We start from the raw sequence: 22,960 nt of genomic DNA on the forward strand, positions 1-22,960 counted from the left end.
CTAGCAATGGGGTACCAAGAGCAGGACTTGAAGAGGTGGTTCACCCTGAAAGCAGGCAATAATGAGCTGTTTGGAGACAAGTTTACAGTAATAATAAAACCGACTGAAGTCGGTCTGCTTTTTATTATCACTGAGTACTGTCTATTCTAACCAAAGTGAGTGATCAAATAAATACTCCTCCCTGAGAAAGTATCTTGTTTGTCTAAGCTATAAACCACTGCTGCATTCCTGTTAAGTTTTAAGAATAAGCTTCAAATTAGCCCATTTTTATTACTTATCCTTTAATGAACATGGTATTCTACCTGGAAGCGAATTCAGAGAATCCCCTGGTTATACACTGGCTCCTAACGCAGGCGGACTCAGCTACACATAATCATTTCAGAAGTTCCTAATGGTTTGGAATTGTTCAAAGTCACTTTGGGCTTGGTTTGTGTCTCCGACCTCTGGGATAATATATACTCCCACATTTAAGCAGCAGACTCAAAATAAACAGTGATTACAGACACAAAGAAATAGCACTCTCATTCTTTGTCACTATCTGGAGCGGCATTTAAAATGTATCTGTTTAAAATTTAAGAGTGGAGTGGAGTACAAATCACTAGGTGTAATATTTTTTGTTTTTCTGTGAAGCACAAATGTTTAGATCATTCATGATCTATTTTAGTGAATTTGAAAATATCTCTAACATTGAGATTTATTCTTTTAAAATTACTGGTTTAAAATCAAAGACCAAGCCATGGAAAGACTAATTATTAGTATGGAAATATTACTGCACATAATCTTGTCATATAGAGGAGAAGGGTGTTAAAAATGGGTCTGTTCTAGGTATCGAATATCGCCTAAGGTTAACTGCTTCCCAGAGGCTCTCTATGCTGTGAATTTTCTGTGTATCTTTCCAACCTTGCTTTATGCTGATACATACAAATGTATGTATTGGTAAAATATACACAGCGTTATTTTGTATATGTACAAGTGTTTACATAGACGTGAATAGTATCTGCTTTTACACCTTGCCCCATGACTTTCTTTTCTGGGTCTACAGGATATGTTTGAGATCTCATCATGTGAAGGCTTACAGATCTAGTTCTTTGTTTTTAAATCGCTATATCCATGAGAGAAACCACATTTTACTTATTCACTCCCCTCTTGATGGGCATTTAGGCTGTTCCTAGTTTTTACATGCCCCTTGGCTACCATTGCTCTAGACATGGCAAGGTCAGAGACAGGCGGAGGGCTCAGGTTAATAGGTCCTGTCAGGTGCCCTGCTGGGGGCCGTTCCAGCCTGTGGCTTCTGACGGTCTGTGGTTATTTGCACCCTTGCCCTTTTCTCTGGACGGTCCTGGGCCAGACGAGGCTCAGCATGCCTTTCTCATCTCAGATCCTGCATGGATCCCGTGACCCTGCGGTTGTCACAAACCCTGCACCCACAAGCCTCGTGATCTGGGCTATTTAGGCAAACTTGCCTACGCCAGCACGCACCCACCCACTCACCCACCCACCCCTCCCTTGGTCTCTCCATGCTGATGAGAGATTTCCAGGCCTGATCATGTTACTCTGCTCTGTGTTCCGGGCTGGCAGCTGGCATTGGGGATCCTAAGGGCTATTCTCATTGCCTGTCTACACCCATAGCTTCTTTCTCTTCCCCCAAACACTCCCCTGGCCATTCCCTATGCCTGCGAGGTACGCTAGGCGTGATTCACTCTTCTCTTCCCTTTATACACATGCCTGCTTTCCCAACTAGCCTGGGACATCCTTGAGAGTAGGGTCAGTGTCTTGTTCACTGGATCTCCAGAATGTGGCACAAAATGGGTACTGAATCATTGGAGAATTAACAATCCATAAATGAAATAATCACAGTGACTCCGTGTTGGGTTCTTACTCTGTTGGGCATCATTTTTATGTGCATTTTCTCATTTAATCCTCACGTAAGAGTAGATGCTGTTATGTTTCCTGTGAGGTAGGTAATTGTCCTTATTTTATGATTGAGAAAACCAAGGTTCAGAGAGCTTAAGCATGTTGCCTAAGGCCATACAGCAACTTCCTCTGTGACCAGGATCTGACCCTGGATGTGCCTGACCTCCGTTGGGGATACTCTCTAGTCCCTGCCATCTGACTAGGTCAAGTTTGGAAGTTCAGAGGTGAGACAGGCACCATTTTTATCTTCAATTCCTTAGCCACATAGGAAAGCCTTAGGCTCCCACCATCTCTCCCCAGGATTGCTATGAACACCTGCTAACTGGTGTCTTGCCCACTCTTCATTCCATCCAGCCAAGGGGGTCATCCTAAAGTACCAATATGAATTTATCTCCCTTCTTCCCTAGCTCCAATCCTTCCCTTGACTCCCCACTGACCAAATTCCTTAAGATGTTTGACAGCCCCTCCTTGACCCAGACCTGCCTTTGTCCCAGGCTCACCTCTCTTTACCACCCACTCCCCAGGCTCCATGTTCCAGCCACACCTGGCTGCCTTTAGTTCTGCGGGTTGGTTGCACCTCCCTCTTCCTCACCCCAGGGACTTTGTACATGCTGCTCCCTCCACCTGGAGCACTTCCCCCGTCTCTCTCCCTCCTTCTGCTGACTCAACCTTCAGATCTGTCCCCTGAAAGCTGCTGACTTTCTCACTGGAGGGAAGGTCTGGCCCTTGTTGTCAAGCTGCAGCCCTGATCTTGTCTTAGCCATGGGGACATATAATAACAGTGGTAGAGGAGGGGGAGGAAAGCCATGACTGGTGGCCAAGGCGGCCCCACCTGGGAGGCTGGATGCCACCCGGCAGCCCCTGTGATTTCTTTTGTGCCTGGGAGGATCCCCCTCAGGAACAGCCCTGGAAGGGAGAAAAAAGCCAACGCTTTATTTGCCAGATGCTGGGAGAAAGATGTCCACCCCAGAGGGATAGGGAGAGGACCAGGCAGGAAACAGTGTCCAGTGCAGGACCTGCCTCATTTGATCTTCAGAACAGCCTAGGGGATAAGTAGTCTTGGGCCCACTTTATAGATGAAGCATCAGAGGCTCAGGAAATAGAAAAAGATGGGAGCGGGGCACCCCCATGGCCAGCAGCCCTTCCCTGGTTCTCCTCCCGAGCCATGGACACTTCGTCACTCAGACAGAAGGCCCTGGGCCCCAGCTCTGCCTCCAGAGCTGCCAACATTCAAGGGCTGGTCAGTGGCATGTGGTGTCCGTGTGATGGTGATGTCAGGGTCTGGGCCCAGGGCGAGGAGGGGCCTGGCCAGCAGCACCAGGGGGCAGGGAGCCCTTAGCCCCAGACTCTCTTTGTGACGGCCTCCCTGCCAGTGGCTTCAGGCCCAGGCTTCCAGTGGCCGTCGGCAGTTCTGGGTTCAGTGGCTGTGCGTGGAGACCGAGGCTGGACAGGTGGCCGCTGGGGCCCCCAACGTGGGTGGTGGGGTCACACCATGCTTCTCAGGCCCCCAGGAGAAGGGCCTGTCCTTCGCAGGGAGCAGGGAATTGTCACTCTAGACACCCTGGGAGCCACTCTGTCTGATGCGGGCCGGGAGCTGGAGGTGTGGCCTCAGACAGCCACTGGCCTTATCTTAGCCCTGGACCGGCTCTGGGCATACCCCCTCCCCAGCTGCAGAGGCAGGTGTCAGAGAAGTGGGTCCCGCTGTGGGCGGATGGTGGTCCAGGTGCATTCTCCATGTGGGTGAGGCCCTTGTGTGACATGCAGTGGCACTGACCAGCGGTGACCAAAGGTGAGACTGGGCTCCAGCCGCAGGTGGACATGGAGAGCGACCACAGCCCGGGCCCCACGCTGGGGGCCTCAGCGGATGCCCTAGCACCCCTGCCCCTCAGGGGCCTGCCTGGGCCCACAGACACACAGGCTGGGCCTCTCACCCAGACGGCCCTCGGCTTCCAGACCACTGGTGGGGGGAGGCCTGAGGAATCTGGTGGTGAACCACTCCACCATCACCCTGCTTCACTCTGTGGGCGTCCAGGGGTGAGAGGGGGCCAGCGGCTGCCCAGCCCCCCAGCACAGCGGCCCCGCTGGAACCCCGGCTCCAGGCTCTAACAGCCAGCTGGAGAGCCTGCCGGGGCCCTGGCCTGGAGTCCACAGCAGGGCCGCCCCGGGTAGACAGGCTCCCACCTCTCAGAGCCTCCAGCCCCTGCACTCAGCCCGTTTCAGACAAAGTTGGTGTATTTTCATCTGGACTCTAGATTCTAGAGCCGAGGAGTCTTATTTCTGGCAATGGCTTAAGCGATACCTAACTTTTTAAACACAAAGGTAAAATAGTGTAAACTGGGGTTTTGCATACTTTGGATCTTTCAGCTTCGTTTTGAGGTTTCCCTTCCACCAATTTTTAATAACATGAGAAATCTGCCCTGCTTCTTGAAACTTAAAAAACTAACCTCTGTTAAAAAAAAACAAACAAAACCAAAATACCAGAAACCAAAAATTGGGAGTGGGGCCAAGGTGCTCTAGCTTGAGGCCTCTTGAGCTCTGAGGTACACAGGGGTCATCTGGGGTTCTTGCTAAAATGTCGATTCTGATTCAGCAGGTTTGAGGTAGGGCCTGAGATTCTGCATTTCTTTCTTATTTATTTATTACTATCAGGCTGTAACTGACATGCAACACTGCGTCAATTTACGGCGTGCAACGTGTGGACACAATACGCCTATTTATCACAATACGGGGGCGCCCGGGTGGCTCAGTCGGTTAAGCGACTGCCTTTGGCTCAGGTCATGATCCCGGAGTCCCGGGATCGAGTACCGCATCGGGCTCCCTGCTCGGCAGGGAGTCTGCTTCTCCCTCTAACCCTCCCCCCTCTCATGTGCTTGCTCTCTATCGCAATACGATTAGTTGATACCTCTGTCACGTCAAATAACTATCATTTCTTGTGTGCGGTGGGAACGATCAAGATCTCGTCTCTTAGCAACTTTGAAGGTTATAATACAGTCCTGTGGACCCTAATCATGAGATGCTGCATGTCTGACCGACTCTCAGGCGGACAGCACTTTGGGCAATGATGCATTCGATCAGATGCTTCTCAAGCATAACAACAAAACCCCTTTTTCCCCAGATGCAGCCTTGTGCCCCATGTTCCTGAGGAACGCCTGTTACGCTGATCCTAAGATCTCTGGCAGAGAGTTTAAAAGCTTAAACTTATTTGAAAGTCTGTGTAACAAAAAGCAACTCCCTAAAAACAACACGTATTTACTGAGCACTTACTATGTGCCGAATCCAGCCAGGCAGGCTTGGGCCCCTTATATCTGTACTGGTTTCCTGCGGCTGCGCAACAATTTGCCACAAACTTGGTGGCTTCAGATAACAACCACTTATTGTCCCACAGCCCTGGAGGCCAGAAGTCCTTGATCAAGGTATCTGCAGTCCCTTGACCACACGTCCCCTGAAGCTTCTAGGGGAGCATTCATTCCCTGCCTCTCAGTTTCTTCTTCTTCTTCCTTTAGGAAAACGTGTATTTTACTCTTTTTTCTTAAAAAAAAAAAAACCCAACTTTTTATTTGGAAATAATTACAGATTCACAGGGATTTGAGACACTTGTATGGGGAAAGGGAGTTCCTGGGTACCTGCACCTTTCCAGTGTTTCCTGGCAAATCTTGGTGTCCCCTGGTTTCCTATAAGGACCCTAGTCATTGGATTTGGGGCTCACACTACATCTAGGAGGTTTTCATCAATGAAAATCCTTAATTTAATCACATCTGCAAAAGTCCTATTTCCAAATAAGGTCCCATTCACAGGGGTATGGGGGGATAGGACTTGGATATATCTTTTGAGGGACACTGTTCAACCCTCAGCGAGAGGTAAAGATAAGAATGAGAATTAAAAGCGTCCAATTGCATACTGAACCCCACTGACTGACTACTCTGGGGGGTTGTGGCTGGAGGTGTCCAGATTGACCCCTGCCTTCCACTTCCCCCAACTTCTAATTCATATATTAAGATGAGGTCCTCCTGGGGGTATGGGAGCCAATTCAATATGACTGGTGTCCTTCTATAGAGGGTTCATGTGAAGAGCCAGACACGCATAGAGGAAGATGATACACAGCAAAGTTAGGGAGAACGCCACTTCTAAGTCAAGGAACAGCCGAGGCCACGGAGCCAGGAGAGAGGCAGGCAGCAGATTCTCTCCCACAGCCCTTGGAAGGACCCCACCCCTGCCGGCACCTTGGTCTTGGACCTCCAGCTTCCGGAAATTTCTGTTGTCTAAGCCTTGCCATTTGTAGGAGCTTGTTACAGCAGCCCAAGCAAATGAACCCATCTCTTATTCAAGATGGTTCCTACCCCACAGCCCAACCACAAAGTCGATCCTGCCCCTCACATTTCAGAAGTGGGGCCGTGGGGCCCAGAGATGTCAATAATGTGCTTGGTAACCCCCAGCTCTTCCGGGCCTGAGCAAGGGATGAACTTGGTACATTTCCAGGCTGCCTCTTTCCTCCTTTGTGTGGTGACGCATCTCCCACATTCCGTGGGTGGAGGTGACAGAGGGGGACAGTGTCCACCAGCAAGGGCTCTAATTGGCATGAGCTGGTAATTCGGGCACACCCCCTGCGGATGGCGGCCAAGCCCATCCAGGGACTGAAGCTGTCTACTTCAGCGGGTCTTTCGGCCTCGTGTGTGGGAGGACACCGTCATCAGGCTGTCAGCCTGGTGCTTTTCTGCCTATCAAAGTCACGGTAGAGAAAAACCCACTACTGCCTCCCCTCCAGGAGACAAAGCCGTTGGGCAACTGATTTCCGATGACTGCATGGCCCAGTGCTTTCTCCTATTATTAGACAGTCGCAGAATTCGAGGAACGAGACTGGCCATCTGATTAAAGGATGCCCATGTGCTGTCATTAAAACGTCCTCCGCTGTTCTCTGCTACTGTCAGAAGAGCAGCCCGTGTATCCTAGCCTGGGAACCTCAGAGGGCTTGGGAGCAATGGGCTTAGGGAGGTTCGGGTCAGCGTGCAGCCCACACAGTGTGTCCCAACGCAGGGAGCAGAGCACACTTTGGTGAAGGTCATTATGGCCCCCTCGGAGGTCTTACCATGGGGTGGGGATTCCCACTGCATCCACACTGCTTCTGATCTAGCCCTGTCAGCTCTGCTCCGACAAGGACGCCAACTTACTTCATTGATCTCTGGGGTGCGAGCAACGACTGGCCCTAAGTCACGTTAGTCCTTGCCCATTAGAAACATGACCATTAGGATTAAATGCAGCCGGCTTCGAATCCTGGCTCTGCCACTTCTTGAATGATCCTGGGCCAGTAACTTTACCTCTCCGAGCCTCTGGGTCTTCATCTGTAAAATGGGGATTGTGGCTAAGATGACTTTGTTTGTTCAGAAAATGCTAATGCATGTGAGTCTTTGTGCCACGCTCAGAACATGGGAAATGTTCAAGCAATGGTGGTGGTGGTTGTTTTTATCAATTCATAGATGCTTTAGAGCGTTTTCTTGCTTATCCATAGAGAGACTTTCAAATTGGATAATCTATGGCCCCTTGGGTTTTCAAAATCCAAAATCACCAAACTGCTCATGTGAGTAACTATATGACTTACACCTTGGCCCTAAGACCAGGAGGTCTGACCTGGCACCCACAGTGGTATGCCAACCTCCTAAGCTGGCACACCTAATTCAAGGTGTGTATACATTTTTTTTTTCTTTAGGGAGAGATTCTGGCTGTTGTCAGATTCTCAAAAGGGTTCTGTCTCCAAAGGGAACATCTCTGAGAATGATCTGAGCAGGTTGCTCATGCGCAAGAGCCAGGAGGAGGGACCCACCGTTTACTGAGTCCCACTACATGCCAGGCTGACATACATCATCCCTGTACTAACAATTGGGCAAAGTAGACACCATCATTCCCATTTTCCAGATGAGGAGACAGAGGCTCTGAGAGCTCCACCTGGAAGACAGACACTGGGCTCAGTCACACACCTGTCCCATGGCTGGCACAGGCCTGGGATTCCAGCTCAGGCCCATCTGGCCCCAAGCTGGGCCCTATTCTCGGCTCTGTGCTGTCTCTGAGAAATGGAACAAGGTACCCTAACCGGGAATGCCCTGCCCTTGGGCAGAGTCTCAGCTCAAGCTTTACACCATGGAGCTCACCAGGTATCCGGGACCATGGACCCACTCCAATTCTGTGAATGAGCCCCTCAAGTCCGCAGAGAATCCACCACCCTGAGGAACGTCTCTGCCTCTCCCCCAGGAAGAGTTAGGCTCCTGGCCTAGACCACTCTGGGTCCCCCTCTCGAGCTGCACACTGTGCCAGGGGCGGTGCAGTTGTTGAAAGCCTGCGTCCTGGAAGCAGGGAGAATTCTGGCTCTGCCACTTACCAGCTACCTGACCTTGAATTATTCCACTAACCCCTCTGTGCCTCACTTTCTACATTTATACAGTGAATGTAATAACACCTACCTCACACGAGAGGGTATTATATTTTTCTTGTACTTTCTCCTATCAGGGACACTCTCTCTTCTTTTTCCCTCTGTGTCCTATTCTCCTACTAGTAAGAGCTCAGCCAGTGGCAACAACATTGACAGCCATTCTCGGGGTCATCATTAGCTGAGGGCGCATTACGTCCGCCATGTCTCCCACACTTTAAGCTCGAGGAGGGTGGTGATTGTCCATCTCCACATCCCTAGCACTTGCCATAGTTGCTGGGGCATAATATGGCCCTAGGAAATGTTTGTTGCTGAACAATAGAATCAAAGAAAGTCCTGCTTACACCATTGATAACACACATCTAAAATTTAGAGCTCCAAAGGCACTCCATAAAAGTGTAAGTTCCAGGAAGGTTGAGAGACATTATTGAATGAAATATCCCTCATGCATTACTGCAGAGCTGGGAAAAGTTGAAACATGAACTTAAACTCAGAGCTACATGAAACAGGGTCAAACAATAGGCTACATCTTTGATGTCTCCATCAATGACAGAGTTTTAGGATAACAGAAATATGAAGTTTGTTCCCTGTGGCATTTCTTATTATATACACTTTTATCAGGAACCAAAAGGCCATCTACTGTCTGTCCTTCCAACCACTAACCTTTTCACTCACCTGCATTTCTATTCTTCCCTTCTTCCCACCCTCCCTCCATCTAAATATCCATCCATCCATCCATCCATCCATCCATCCATCCATCCATCCATCCTTCCATCCATCCTTCCATCCTTCCTTGCATCCGTCCGTCCTTCCATCCATCCATCCATCTGAATATCTACCCAAACATTCATCTCTCTGTCCATCTATTCCTCCAGCCATCCATCTAGCTATCCATCTATTCACACATCTATCCACCCATACCCCATCATGAACATATATGTACTGAACACTTTCTACCTTCCAGGCACTGTGCTAGGCACTGTTGTGACCTAACACTAAATGATATATGGATCCCACCTTCAAGGAATGTACATTCTAGAGGGGGATACAAACAAGCAAATAGGTAGTCTCAATTCGGGGGGCTATGGGTTATGATAGGGATGCACACAGAGGCTCTGGAAGGGCACAAGATCTGGGAGGGTCAGGCAGAGGTGACATCTCAGCTGAGGAAGGAAGACCCAGGAGAGGACACTGTATGGGGAGAAGGGCCTTCCAGGCAGAAGGAACAGCTTGTCTTGTGCACAGACAAAGGCAAGAGAAAGTGTGCCGGGCTGGGGAATCGTGAGGGGCTCTGTCTGGCTAGATTATGGGAAGCGAAGCTGGTAGGAATGAGATTTGGCTGGAGTCCAGGGCCTTGAGTTGAGTTTGAATTTGGACCTCGTCCTGAGACCCTGGGAAGCCTCAGGTGGATATTAGAAAGGCCTGAGTGAAGACAGCAGGCTTTAGGAAGGTCTCTCACAGGAAATGGATTCCCTTTTCGAACAGAACACGACGCAGGAGGCAAGTCATCAAACTTGGGAAAGATCCTGAAGTGACTCCTTCCTTCTGAAATTTGGTCTTGCTGTCTCCTCTCCCAGAGCCATTTTATGCCTGGCTGAAAATCTAGTGACACTGGCAGGAGGGAAGCTAATGATTCAGACAGTCATTAACAGTCTCCCCGCAGAAGCTTCCTTGAAGCTCTAGTGGGAAATTCAGACCCCAGGCCAGGAGAGGATTCCTATAGTTCTATAGCATAATTATGGGCAATGATGTCCTTTGGCCGGTCGGGAGAAACTTGCATTGCATCAGTCCTGCACAGGACACAGACTTACTGGCCCCCACTATGTCCCAAGCACCGTGCTGGGATACAGGAGAAACCAAGCCAGATCCCTACTTTCTGGAAGCTTAGAATGACATTAGGTATATAGAACCTCATGTTAAAAAGAGTGGGTTAACAACGTTGCCAGTGCAGGGGAAGGGGGAGAGGAAAGGAAGGTGAAACCACCAACATCTCATCTGAAATAATGTGGAGTCAAAATACACTGCCTATAGTTGATGGAATAAGAAGTAATAGAGTGAAGGCATTTCTTAAAGTTGCCAAGGTAACCGGTGTGGACCTAAAAATAGTGATAGACCTCTATTAGGAGGACAGGGCGGGAAATGTTGATAGATAAGGTCTAAGGTCTGTAAATCAGTAAATACCAGAGAGTTGCAGTTAACCACGGAGGGAACAGCTAGAAAACCTAAGAACCCATTGCCCCTGGGAAGCAGGCAGAGTGGGAAGAGGTGGGGTAGGCAACGGCTTCCCAAGGCAAGACTTGCTCTTTTACTTGATTATTTTTTTAACCACGCATGTGTGCTTAGATAAAAGATTTTGAACATTTGAACAGAGATAAATTGTAGCTTAATAGTCAGTGGCCAAAAGCCAAATGCATGGCACAGGCAGTTAACACGACTGGATTTGGAACCAAGGGTCTATGGATACAATTCAGAGAGGCCATGAACTTGGATAGGAAAAATAATTACATCTTTATTTTACTAACCCCTCACTGAAATTCAGCACTTGCTTTCATTACGAACACAGACAAAAAGACACAGTGGTACTACCGGACCTGTGACTTTATCACCAATGAAAATCATAGGTATTCTCATATTGCCTTATAATTGGTGTAAATATCTCGAGATATTTATGCTCATCGCTACTGCAAAATGAGAGTATTGGTTGGACTCAGAGCTTGCTAATGCATCAACGGAGAGGCACACTTATTATCATATTACATTTAAAGTAAATTTTTGATAGCTATATTTCAGTATAATTTGTTCTTCGCAATCTGGTGCAGTTTTTGGTTTTGTTTGCATTGAAAAACATTCTTTGGAGAAAGAGTCTGTGGGCTTTGCCAGATTGCCAAGGAGTGTATGGCATGAAGTAGGTTGAGAACCTCCTTTAGCAAGAGGAGAACAGCTTGCGGGTAGGTAAGGCCTTTGGTTAAGTCTTGGAGGCAGAGAGCAGGACCCATGGACTGAGGGAAGCCAGGACCCAGGCTGATGGAGAGGCAGAGAGCGGATGCGTGAAGGAAGACTGCTGATGGCACGATGGGCCCATCACGTAACAACATCAGCAGCTCTAATTTACTGAGCTCACAGGTTCTGGACACTGCCCCAAGCCCTTCGCAAACAATATTGGGTTCAACCATGACAATAACCATAGGAAGGTACAAATGTGATTTCCCTTTTATAGCCTCGGATACACATCCCCAAACGGGTTTAGGGACTAGGCTGAAGCACCGTAGCTGGTAAGGCGTAGAGTAGAATTTGACTTTGGTCGGCCTGGCTCCCCAGTTTGTGCCCTTAAGTGGTCACCTATACTGCCCAGTATAAAGGGAAGTCTTGCTCTCATGTAACTGATAAAAGAAATCGAGGATCAGACAAATCAAGTGCAGCCAAGCCCAGGATCCCAGCATGCTTGGGAACAACCCAGCCGAGGTTTTTTCCTTGCCCAGCTCTCTCCTAATTCCTTCCTCATCCCTCATGGTTCCCTGGGGCTCTGGGAAGCTCCGGAACCCATGCCAGTTCCCCGGGCATCTGGACCAACAAAGCTTACGTCCTGCCTACCTTCCGTTGGCACACCATTCAAATCTTCCTTCCCATTCTAGCCTTTGTAGCCCTCCTGGCATGACACCTTCATGCCACCCTTGCCTCCTAATTAGGCTCCCCAACTCTGATGCACCTGCACTTGAGTTCCTGAAATCGGGGTCCCTTGGGGGGTCGTATACCACTGTGATCAGGTGAATGTGTTGTAAGAGTTATAACTGTGTTGTTATTTGTGGGACATTACCACCAGCCTTTCCTGGACTCACCGATAACCATCTTATCACTAAGAATTGCCACCTGGCTTCGGTGGCCGCTCTGTTTATGATGGCATCCGGGCTGAGCCGCCCTGCTTTTTTTTTTTTTTTAAGATTTATTTATTTGAGAGAGAGAGAGAGCATGAGAGGGGAGAGGGTCAGAGGGAGAAGCAGACTCCCTGCTGGGCAGGGAGCCCGATGCGGGACTCGATCCCGAGACTCCAGGATCGTGACCTGAGCCGAAGGCAGTCGCTTAACCGACTGAGCCACCCAGGCGCCCCGCCCTGCTTTAATCACAGCACAATAATAAGAAAAGGCTGCGGATGTAATATAGGAACGATTCTCTCCATGCCTGGTGAAGCCAGAGGCCAGAACACCAGCCACACGGCACAGACAGAGGATCCACAGCGGGGTGTGGAGGGGAGGAATAGCAGAAAACGGAGTCACCATCGTGGGGCCCACCTCCAGGCTGGGGGAAATCTAAATAGCCCTCTGGGCAGCATGTCCTATGCTCACATGGTCAGCAAAACACCACTCTGCCCGTTGGCATTACAGGCTTTGAATTCAAATTGGATTTGTTTTGCATTGTGATTGCATTTAATTTGTGGATTCGTTTTGGTTTTACTGCGATATTAGGGTGACGAACTTATACCTGCTGCTTTGCTATACACACAGAAGCCGCCTCGTAATACAAATATTTCACGGCCATGTTGGGAAAGCAACATCTGAGAGAATAGGGGCCCTTTCAAAGTGTTCTGTGTTTGCACATGCCATTTTGCAGGCCATACCCATTGCTCAAAAATTGTTGCCCGTTTGGAGTTACTATTCCAAATGCGTAGCCGCGGTCCCTGTATCCTGCTGGTCACCCTCCACACCAACCAACGGGTCCATTTAATGTTCTTCACCTGGTGTGTACCAGCTCCCAGCCAGCACGGTCCCAGGGCCGCGGTAAGTACGGCTGGGGTGTCCCAGCGGCTCACCTAAACACTGATCAGTGCCTGACGACTGGTGAGCCCTGCGAGGGCAAGTATCACTCTGTCTCACGGGGCTTAGGGAAGAGATGTCTAGCGGTATAAGAATACCCTCTCTTGGGGCTCCTGTCTCATATCTTACATCCCGGTCAAGAAAGTAGAAAGGAAATGGAGATAAAGGGGTCAACCAGAGTGGAGAAACACCTGGGAGGGAGACATGGGGGTGTGGGGCGGGGCACTCCGTGATGCCGTCGGGAGGAACATTCTGGACTAGAAAACAGATCAGCTGGTAAGGCCCAGCTCTGTGTGACCCTGGGCAGGTTACCTAACCTCTCTGAGCCTCTGGCTCTCAATATGTTAATGAGGACAAGGAACCATTCCAGCCTTGCCCACTTCGAGGAGCAGGTGGGAGGACCAATGGGGTCAGGGATGTGGCAGGTGTGACAGTGCCATTGTTATTGTGAGAGTGACAGTGACAAGGCAGAGTCAGAGAGATGCTCAGGAGCCATCGAGGTATGGGGGGGAGAGAGAGAGAGAGAGAGAGAGAGATTCCCCTGAATCTGTGGGAATTACTGGCCTATAGCACTGCCAGCTGCTTAAGACTGAATTTGTTTTCTCTGCTTTGGGGCTTGACTCTGAAAATATTTGGTCTTTATTTGAGATCGTTTGTTTTTCTTTGTAAGCATTAAATGTCTCTTTATAATGCATTGTTCTCAGGGAGTCATGGGGAGCATTGCAAACCAATTTTTTTTTCCCTAACCCTATTTTCTTGACTAATGAACTCCACTTTGGTTTAAACATTTTTAGAATAATTTTCCTCTTAATTGAAAAGTGATTTTTAAAATGCATCTGGCAGAGTAGGGGGTGAGGGATGTTAAAGTTACAGGCTCATTTATTTTTGGTGGAGTGGAACCCAGGGGAGAAATCAGATAAAAAAAGAAAGTAATAGAATCAAAGGAGAAAAGAAATAATATAATGAACGCACATGGGCTTTGAGTAGGCATCTTGTTACGTGCATAAGCACTTGAGTTAGAAGAGATATGGAAACGAGTAGCCAGAGTTGACACCTGGCCAAAGACCAGTTCCCGTGACTTAGCGGCACTGCCATCTCCTCCTGGGCCCCCCGGGTCTCAGTTTCCCCATCTGTGGAATGGGATGAAGCTGTCTTCACTAGGGCTGTGGCGAGGGTCCCAGGGAATAACGAACGGGAACGGGCAAGCTGTGGGGGGCTGTGCACATGTGAGGTGGGTTGTTATTTGGACAGTGGGGTCAAGGGGAAGGTTGTACTGAACAAGCTTCAAGACTCTTTCTAGCTCTAAGAATCCAGATTTCAATGAAAATGCACTGACAAAATACACACTCACAGGCACGCACACCTGTTCACGAACAGATGCACACTCACACACAGATACACACACACACGCTCACATACTCATTCTCACACCCCCCACATGGACCCATGTACAAACCACACACATGCAAGCTAATTCATATGTACCCTCACACACCCATATATACACCATTAAATACACACAGCCTCACACGTATGTCCCCCACTCCTCACACACACGCTCACACGCTCGCACACATTTTTGCACACAGCTCCCCACAACCCCTCACACACACAGACCCTCACAACCCTCTCGTATATAACACCCCTACACCCTTGTACACGTCCCCCAATACCCCTTTATGTGCACCCTCACACCCACACAGCCACCCCACCCCCCACCTCAATCCTCCATACACAGCCCTGCACACACACCATCACACATGCACACATCATGTTCTTCAAACCAGACAGTCCCTGCTGGAATGCCATGTCCCCTCCGCCCCTTCCCAGCTGAACTTGGGTTGGAAGCAGAGCATCTGCTCTGTCCACTCCCTGTGCTGAGCCCGCGTCCTCAGAGTCCCGCCACCGGACTCTGGGCCCCAGGATGCCCAGAAGCTGCTCAATGCTTTCAGCTCCTTGACCATGTCCCTCTTTTTGTTCCCTGTCCTTGGCATTTGGTGGCCCCCACTGTGAACTTCGAGCTTCCGAGTAGGCATCCTTTCTGCCTTATTCACGAATGCATCCTCAGAGCCTCACATAGTGGGTGTTAAGAAGTATTGAATGAATGAATGAGTGAATGAATGAATGAGTGAGTGAGACTTAGGGAAGGACACGGTCTGCTCAGCCCAGGGCTCTGGGTTTTGGAGTAGGCACGGGGAGAGGAAGGGGGCCTGCCCCTGAATCAGCCCCAGTGCCCTGCCCTCTCCACGCTCAGTCAAGCCCTGAGCCAACTCTGCTCCGTCCACGCACATCCCACCTTTGCCTCCTCCTGAGTGACCCAAAGTGCCGGTAATATTTGGGACCTGCCCCTGGTAGCCATTTCTGGCTCATCTCCCAGGGCCTCCCAGATGCCTCCAGAATTTGCTGGAAAGGACCGGGTTCCTCGGGAACACAGATGCTCTGCAATCCCACCTGACCTCCGCACACACGCTCCCATGCTCACCAGCACTGCCGCCCGCGTGGTCCCAGTAGGCTACCACGTGCCAGAACGGGGCCGTGTGATTCTCACACAGATCCTGCCAAGCAGCATCTACATCCTAGAACTGAGCAAACACAGGTTCCAGCAGTGAAGTAATTGGCCCAAGGTCACGAGCAGGCAGGTGGCTGTCCTAGGATTTGAACCCAGGCCCCAAAGTCTTCAACGCTGCATTTCCCTGACTGCCCACACTGGGTCTGGCACCCCCTCCTGGGTTCCCTCAGCTTCCGTGCTTCTCCACTGGGGCAGTGCACCCTCCATAGCCTCCTCGGCTGTCCACTCACCGCCCATCTCCCAAGCTGGGCCAGGAACGACCCAAGGGCAGTGAGATAGATGATTCTGGTGCCTTGTCCAGGTCCCCTTTGCCAGGCCAGTGCACCCATTCCCCAGCTGCTGACCTTTTTTCTGGGGCATTGCCTTATATAGGAAAGCTCTCCTGCTGGGGAGATTACGACACCCCTCACCCCAACTGGGGACAGCCTGAACCAGTGACTGGTGGGCAAGGGGATATACACCAAAGGCCCACCCCCTCGCCTCAGGGTAGGATCAACTCCGCCGTACAATTCACACTCCAGAGCTCACAGGATCTGGCTGAGGCATCTCCACTGAGACCCCCAGGCTTGCTAAGCCCCTTCTGCCCTCTCCTGTTTTCTTTACTCACTCTTTCTAGAAAACTCTCCTTCCAGAAACTAGGTCCCAGGCTCTGCTTCAGAGCCGAGACAGGCAAGGACAGCCTGATAATCATTGAGACCCCAGCGCTAAGGCATTTGGGGGTCATGGGCATTCATCAAATGAACAAGCCATTTCTCCTCCCCTCCGTGCAAAGCCTCTGCGCCAATCACATGGGCCTCCTCCGTCAGGCCGTGCAGAGAATCAGCTCTTGGCCAAAGGGAGGAGCGTGGTTTTCTGTGGTCCCCACTCCATCCCTGGTGCCTAGACCAATGCCTGGTACAGAGTAGGAGTTTAGTGAGCATTTGCTGAATGAATGAACATTGAACTGAGGGACTGTCTGCTTTTCCTAATTCCTGTTCATATCCCCTCCAACTCTTCAAGGTCGCCTCTGCCATCACCTGCCAGGTAACCTCACCTGCCATGTTCACCCTGGCTGGCTTTGACTTCATACCAAGGAGTTTGCCAACTGCGTATGTACCTCAGGGGCTCTCAGGGGTCCCCCAAGGGCAAGGGATCAGAGGGAGCCTAGGGATCGGTGTTTCACACGGAACAGCTCTGTTTGACCTATTTCCATGAGGTTTTGTTTGGATGAAATTACTCCGTGGCTGCAAAGACTAAAAAGCCTGTCTGCTGTCTTGCATTTTCTATCTGCCCCCCGCCGCCACCCCTCTTGATCTGGGGCACACCCTCCCTCATGCGGCCCCGTCCAAATTCTGTGTAGACATCCTCTTTTGTCCCCATCTAATCGGGACTCTAGTCTAGAGGTTGAAAGCACAGGCTTTGGAGTCAGAAAGGCCTTGGGCCGGTAATTTAGTCCCTCCTGGCCTCAGTTTCCGTACTATAAAATGGGAAAGTAATAGAGCTACCACCTGAGGGTTGGGCAAGAATTCAATAAGATGGATCATGGGGGTGCCTGGGTGGCTCAGTCGTTAAGCATCTGCCTTCAGTTCAGGTCATGGTCCCAGGGTCCTGGGATCGAGCCCCGCATCGGGCTCCCTGCTTGGCGGGAAGCCTGCTTCTCCCTCCCCCACGCCCCCTGCTTGTGTTCCCTCTCTCGCTGTGTCTCTCTCTGTCAAATAAATAAATAAAATCTTAAAAAAAAAAAAATAAGATGGATCATGTGATGTGCTAAGCATTAAGTGCCTGGCTCCTGGAAAATATTAAAGTCTACCTTCTAGTATTTTTTCATCACCCAAGCAGTGCTTTGGGCATACTTGGAAATTAACTGTCAAAATTATCATACTTTTCTTTGGCAAAGGGAGCTCAACCACAGATAAGTGTGTGAAGCTCATCTCGTCCTGGTGTGTCTCGGAGACCCAACACCGTGTATCACGGCCATGATCACCAGGCACTAGCGAAAGCCACTAATCCCAGGTGGACGCTGGGGACATTCCAAGCTGCAGGGCTAAATAGAGCCCTCATCCCCTGCTGCAAGGGGACCAGAGAAGGACCCCAATGTTGCTCTGCTTCTTAAGCATCTGGCTTTCTCCCAGACCCAGGCTTGTTGTGTTTCTGTAGTGGGGAAAGTCCGAAGAGAATACGGTTTCTCGCTTCCCAGATGTGCTGGTGTGCCTGCAGCAGGTTGCAAAGAGCCCGTGCACAGCACACGCTCAGTATCTCGGAGCGAATGCACGCATAAAGGAATGAGTGAATTCGAGCTCTACCACAGAAGCTCAGCATCTAGGATAGGTGTCTCTCCATAAATGTTTTGGAGAGAATGAATGAATTCTAGTGTCGCTGCCCTAGTCTCAGTTCTGAGCCCAAGTCCCAGCACAGAGGCTGGTGATGAATATTTATGGAGGAAATGAACCAGATCCAGTATTTCCCTGGATAATAACCGGGCTTCAGCTGCGGTTGCCCCCCACCTCCCCACTCACCCCAGAGTCACGGAGATGGGTTCCAGGGATGGAGAGCTTGAGTCCAGCCACCAGCCCAGCTTGGCCTCAGCCGGGTGGAATGGGGCCTGGAAAACAGAGCAAGTGAAGCTCCCCAGGGTGCACAACCAGGAGACCGTCTAGCTGACTTGCCAGTTTGTTCACAGGTTATGCCCTTGGGAAACACTCACCCCCCAGATGGACTGTGCTGGAAAGAGCAGAGCTTGGTGACCCAGGAACGCTTCCAATGAGCCCTCGCCCGCACGACGTTGGCATCACCATAACCGCACATGCACATACAGATGGGGACACGTGGCCATGCCCCGCTGGGCACAGAGCTCTACTGGGACCCATCCTCCCTCCCCAGTCTACACGTTGGAGCCATGGTCCAGAACAGGCTCCAGAGATCCACGCGAGTGATCCCGTTCATCTTCCAGAGATACCCCAGGTGGTCCAACCAGGTGGACACGCACCCAGCATCGCCCCCCTCCCCCGGCCTGCCATCCCAGCCAAACACGCCTCGCCTCTGTCCCAAGCAGACAGTGGCCACGGACCACCCTGGGGTACCACCGAGAGATAACACCACCTGTCATGAGGGACCCCCCGCCATGGATCAGAGAACCCCTATCAACCAGGAGCTGAGGCTCAGAGTTCACAGCGCAGAACCAGAGACACATCACGTGTCCCCTCATTTCTTGGAGGTACCGGAGCTCCTGTCCCTCTCTAACCCCTCGGTCTGTGCCATGGGCAAGCAGCTGCTCCCTCCTTTGCCGCTGCCGGGGTTGATTCTCCGCTCCCCCCTTAACCGCCCCCCTCTCCGCCCCAGGAACCAGGAGGTGGCTCAGGCCCTATAGTGTTGCCTGGCCTGCAGGCTGGACTGGCGTCCCCAGAAGTATGTGGATTCTGGGCCAGGGCCCTACTTGGCCCCCCACCAGGCTCCAGGACACGTGGCGCTGGGAAGCCAGAGGGCTCCTCCCGAGCTCGGACTTGCGGTTCCTCAGCCTCCCCCTGCCTGCTTCCTGCAGGGGTCTCGGCCAGCCAGGCAGACGGGGCCACCCCACAGCATGAGCCGGCGAGCTGAGGAACGCGGCCTTCGACGCCCAGACGGACCGGCACAAAGGACCAGCTCCACCTGCGGTGAAGAGGAGGCAGCTGGGACCCTAAGGCCTCAGTCTGTGCCGACTGGTCCTTCATTCACCCACCAGGTTCCCTGTGGCCTTGGTCTGGGGTTGGCCCCTGCAGCCACACGGCCCCGGGGGAGACACTGGGCTGGCATTGGGCCCCCCTTGGGTACCCTTCAGGTAGGGCGGAAGCGAAGAAGGTCAGGGATGCTGAGAGGCCCCAGAATGCCCCAGGAGAGCAAACCACACAGGGAGGGGGTGCTTCCCGAGATGCCCAAGCTGGGTTCGCCACGCCCGCCTGCCCCTGGGGGACAGGGCCCCCCGCCCGGTACTCACCGGCTCCGGAGAGGCCTCCCCCCGGCGTGGTGGCAGTCGCCCCCTCTCAGGCGGTGCTCCCCATCTGGAGAGGCCAGCGGCACTAATCAGCCGCCTGGCGTGGTGCGGCCGAGTGGCTGGGGTTTAATTGACACCAGGTGGCCCCTCCCCGGGGGCAGGCTGGGAGGCGGCTCTGCCCGGCAGGGAGGCCAAGCCCCGGGCAGGGGGGCTGCACCCAGGCCTGGCCGGTTCAGGCCTCCCCTGGAGAGGCGAGGGCGGTCAGGCAGCTGCGGGCCACCCCTCCCCTCCTCTCCTGCCCGCCGCCTCCATAGCACACCCCAGCCCTGCTTCCCTAGGCTCTGACCTTTCTTTCATTTCAGAGACAGCAGGGACAGGGACAGCATCTGCCTAGGAGGAGGGTGGCTCAGGTTTCTCCCTGGCTGGCTGGGGGCAGCCAGGAGTGCGTGCCTTGGGTCTGCCGTGGCCAGGCCCGGCCAGCTGGATCCTCTGGAGGGCCACCCACTGTGGTCGCAGAGGATCCCCCAAACCACCTTTTATTGAACACTTACTACATGCCAGGCCCTGCACGGTGCCCGCACTGGGCTCTGAGAGATGGGTCTTTATTAACTCCACTTTGCTGATGAAGAAACCGAGGCTCAGAGAAGCTAAGCTTCTTCCTTCGGTCACACAGCGCATAGACAAGGATTTTAACTACCACTTGCAAAGTAGGCCACCATCTTTCAGATGAGGTAACTGGGGAAGCCAGTTCTCAAGGGCACACAGCAAAGTGTGGAATTTGGATTTGCCACCAGATGTGTGGTAAAGCCAAGCCCAGCACTGAAACATAAGCCTTCTCTCCTGACCCACATGCAACCCTGCTTATACTAGGGCTCCGAGTGAGCCAGAGCTGGGGTTTAGGGGAAAGAACACTGGATGTGGAGTCAAAAGACCCGTGTTGAACCTGCTGTGTGACTTTGAGCAAGTTACTCGACCTCTCTGGGCTTTGCTTCGGCTGTGGTGAGCACCAAATAGGACGCCACGTGGAAAGGGCTTTGTGACTGGGACTCGCTGGGCAAGGCTGGGGAGTGCTGAGGTGGTCCCTCTTCCGCCCTAGCAGCCTTTCCCAGAGACCCCCACCCCCACCCCTGATGTCTCCCCTTACCTCCAGAGACAGCAAGACCCAGCAGGTAAGAGCACACACAGTGTCTGTAAGAACAGACCTGGGTCCAAATCCTGGCTCTGTGCCTCATCAACCACATGACCTTCAGAGGTCACTTCACTTCTCCGGGTCTCAATTTCTCATCTCCAAAAGGTGCAAAAGAGCCCTCCCCACTCCCCACTGGACTGTGTGAGGACAAATGAGAAACTGCTCAGCACCCACCTCTTTATGCAACACTGTTTATTGAGCACCTACTATGTGTGGGTCACTGTTCTGGGGACATAATGGTGGGCAAAATAGAGTCAGTCTGTGTCCTGCTGGTGGAGACAGACAATAAATAAAAGAACACACAAATAAATGTGTGGTTCCTTGTAGTACATCCTTGAGAAACAGAGGTGGCTATTGTTCATGCACTTATTCAATAGAAGAACTCACGCACCTACTATGTGCCAGATACTGTTATGAGCACTGGGCAATGTAGCAGTGAGCAGTGTGGATAGGTCCCTGTACAGAGGAAGCTGGCATGTTCTAAAAATTAACCATGACAATATGGAGCAATAATAACTATTATAATAGCATTCTCAGGCAGGACAGGACCCCCCACCCCCACCCCTTGTGCCTTGGTTTCCTTACTGGTAGAATAACATGCCTGTCTGCTGGATCTGCCCCTTGGGGAGCCCCAAGGTACAGTGTGGGATTCCAGAACATTCCTACGTCTAATCCTCAGTGAGACTCATGGGCTCCTTTTGGTCTGACTTATGGGCACCGTGGCAGGCAGCTCATCCCCCTGGCCCAGACCCAGAGACCACGTGGGTTGAGAGGAGCTGAGCCCGTGACTCAGCCTGCCTGTCTTGTCAAGCTGAGAAGGGAGCAGGCAGCTGGCTGGGTTGTCAGACATGCGGCCGTCATGAGCCAGACGTGAGGCAGGTGCCCAGGGTACAGACCGGACCCTCAGGATGGCAAGGGAAGGGCTCCGAGCTCAGGGGACTGCACCCCGGCCCCTGGCGGTGTGTGTCATTCATAAAGAGAATATTCTAGTACGAAGCAGTGAGAAATCACGGAGTGGACTGTCTTGCGAGTGAGTGAGTGAGCTCCCTGTCAGTCAAAGTGTTCCAGCTGGATGTTGTAAAGGGGACTCCAGAAACTGGGAGAGGGTTCTGGAAAAACGAGTTGATTTCTATGCCTCCTTCAGGCCTAATTTTGGACATCACCTTCTCCTGGAAGCTTTTCCTGGGACTATCTCCCACCTAGGCAGGTGCTTTCTCTGAGCTCCCACGCCCCGGGCTTCTCCCCCTGCCCGCCAGCACTTACCTCCCAGTGCCAAAATTGCCTGTTCACTTACCCAGTTAAGCCACAAGACTGAGCTCCAGCTTCTCTGTCTCGTCCCCTGTCTGGGCTCTCTCAGCTGGTGTCATGGGCCTTCCGGGCCTGCTCTGTGCCTTCCCGCAGGCTGCAGGGACGGGTACGCAGTAGGTCTGCAGAGCGGCACCAGCCAGTAGAGATTCACTGTGAGCCACAGACCTAGCCATAAATTTTCCAGGGGCCACATTAAAAAGGTAAAAAGCAACAGGTGAAATTGATTATAAAGTACTTTACTTAGGGGCGCCTGGGTGGGTGGCGCAGTCGGTTAAGCATCTGACTCGTGATTTGGGCTCAGGTCATGATCTCAGGGTCATGAGATTGAGCCCCGAGTCGGGCTCCTTATTCAGTCTGCTTGAGATTCTCTCCTTCTGCCTGTTCCCTCGTGCGCGCTCTCTCTCTCTCTAAAAAAAAAATAATAATAATAAAAATAATTAATAAAATAAAATCTTTAAAAAAATAAAGTACTTTATTTAACCCAATATGGTCAAAAATGATCATGTCAGTGTGTAATCAATATAAAAAAATTTTAATGAGATATTTTACGTTCTTTCTGATTTTTTGAACATCTTAGAAATCCGGTGGGTATTTCACACTTACATCTCAATTTAGACTTGCCACATTTCGAGGTCTCAGTAGCTACATGTGACCAGAGGTTCCTGCATTGGGCAGGTCTGGAAAGTTTTGTTGACTGAGAGAATGAGGATAGGCGGTGGATATTCTCAGCTCAGTGGGTAGGGTGTCCCCGAGCCCACAGATCCTGTGGGTTGCCATGCTATTTTTTTTCATTACTCATCTCTCTCTTTTG

At 51.4% G+C, this 22,960-nt stretch overlaps 1 protein-coding gene across 3 annotated transcripts in view; it reads right to left on the reverse strand.

Annotated features, from left to right (window-relative positions):
• Positions 1–19,798, reverse strand: part of NOS1 (nitric oxide synthase 1) — a 174,135-nt gene extending 154,337 nt beyond the window's left edge. For 2 of the 3 annotated variants that reach the window (XM_064578460.1, XM_064578459.1), the window contains exon 1: positions 19,656–19,797. The gene's annotated coding sequence lies outside the window, so the exon portion shown is untranslated. Of the gene's footprint in view, positions 1–19,655 lie in introns of all 3 variants that reach the window. The other variant, XM_045887548.2, reaches the window with a different exon arrangement.
• Between the last annotated feature and the right edge of the window lie 3,162 nt (positions 19,799–22,960).

The sequence above is a fragment of the Mirounga angustirostris genome, unplaced genomic scaffold, assembly GCF_029215605.1.
Source record: "Mirounga angustirostris isolate CCGP_5_RB_7025 unplaced genomic scaffold, mMirAng1.0.hap1 SCAF_14, whole genome shotgun sequence".
NCBI classification, from domain to species: Eukaryota; Metazoa; Chordata; class Mammalia; order Carnivora; family Phocidae; genus Mirounga; species Mirounga angustirostris.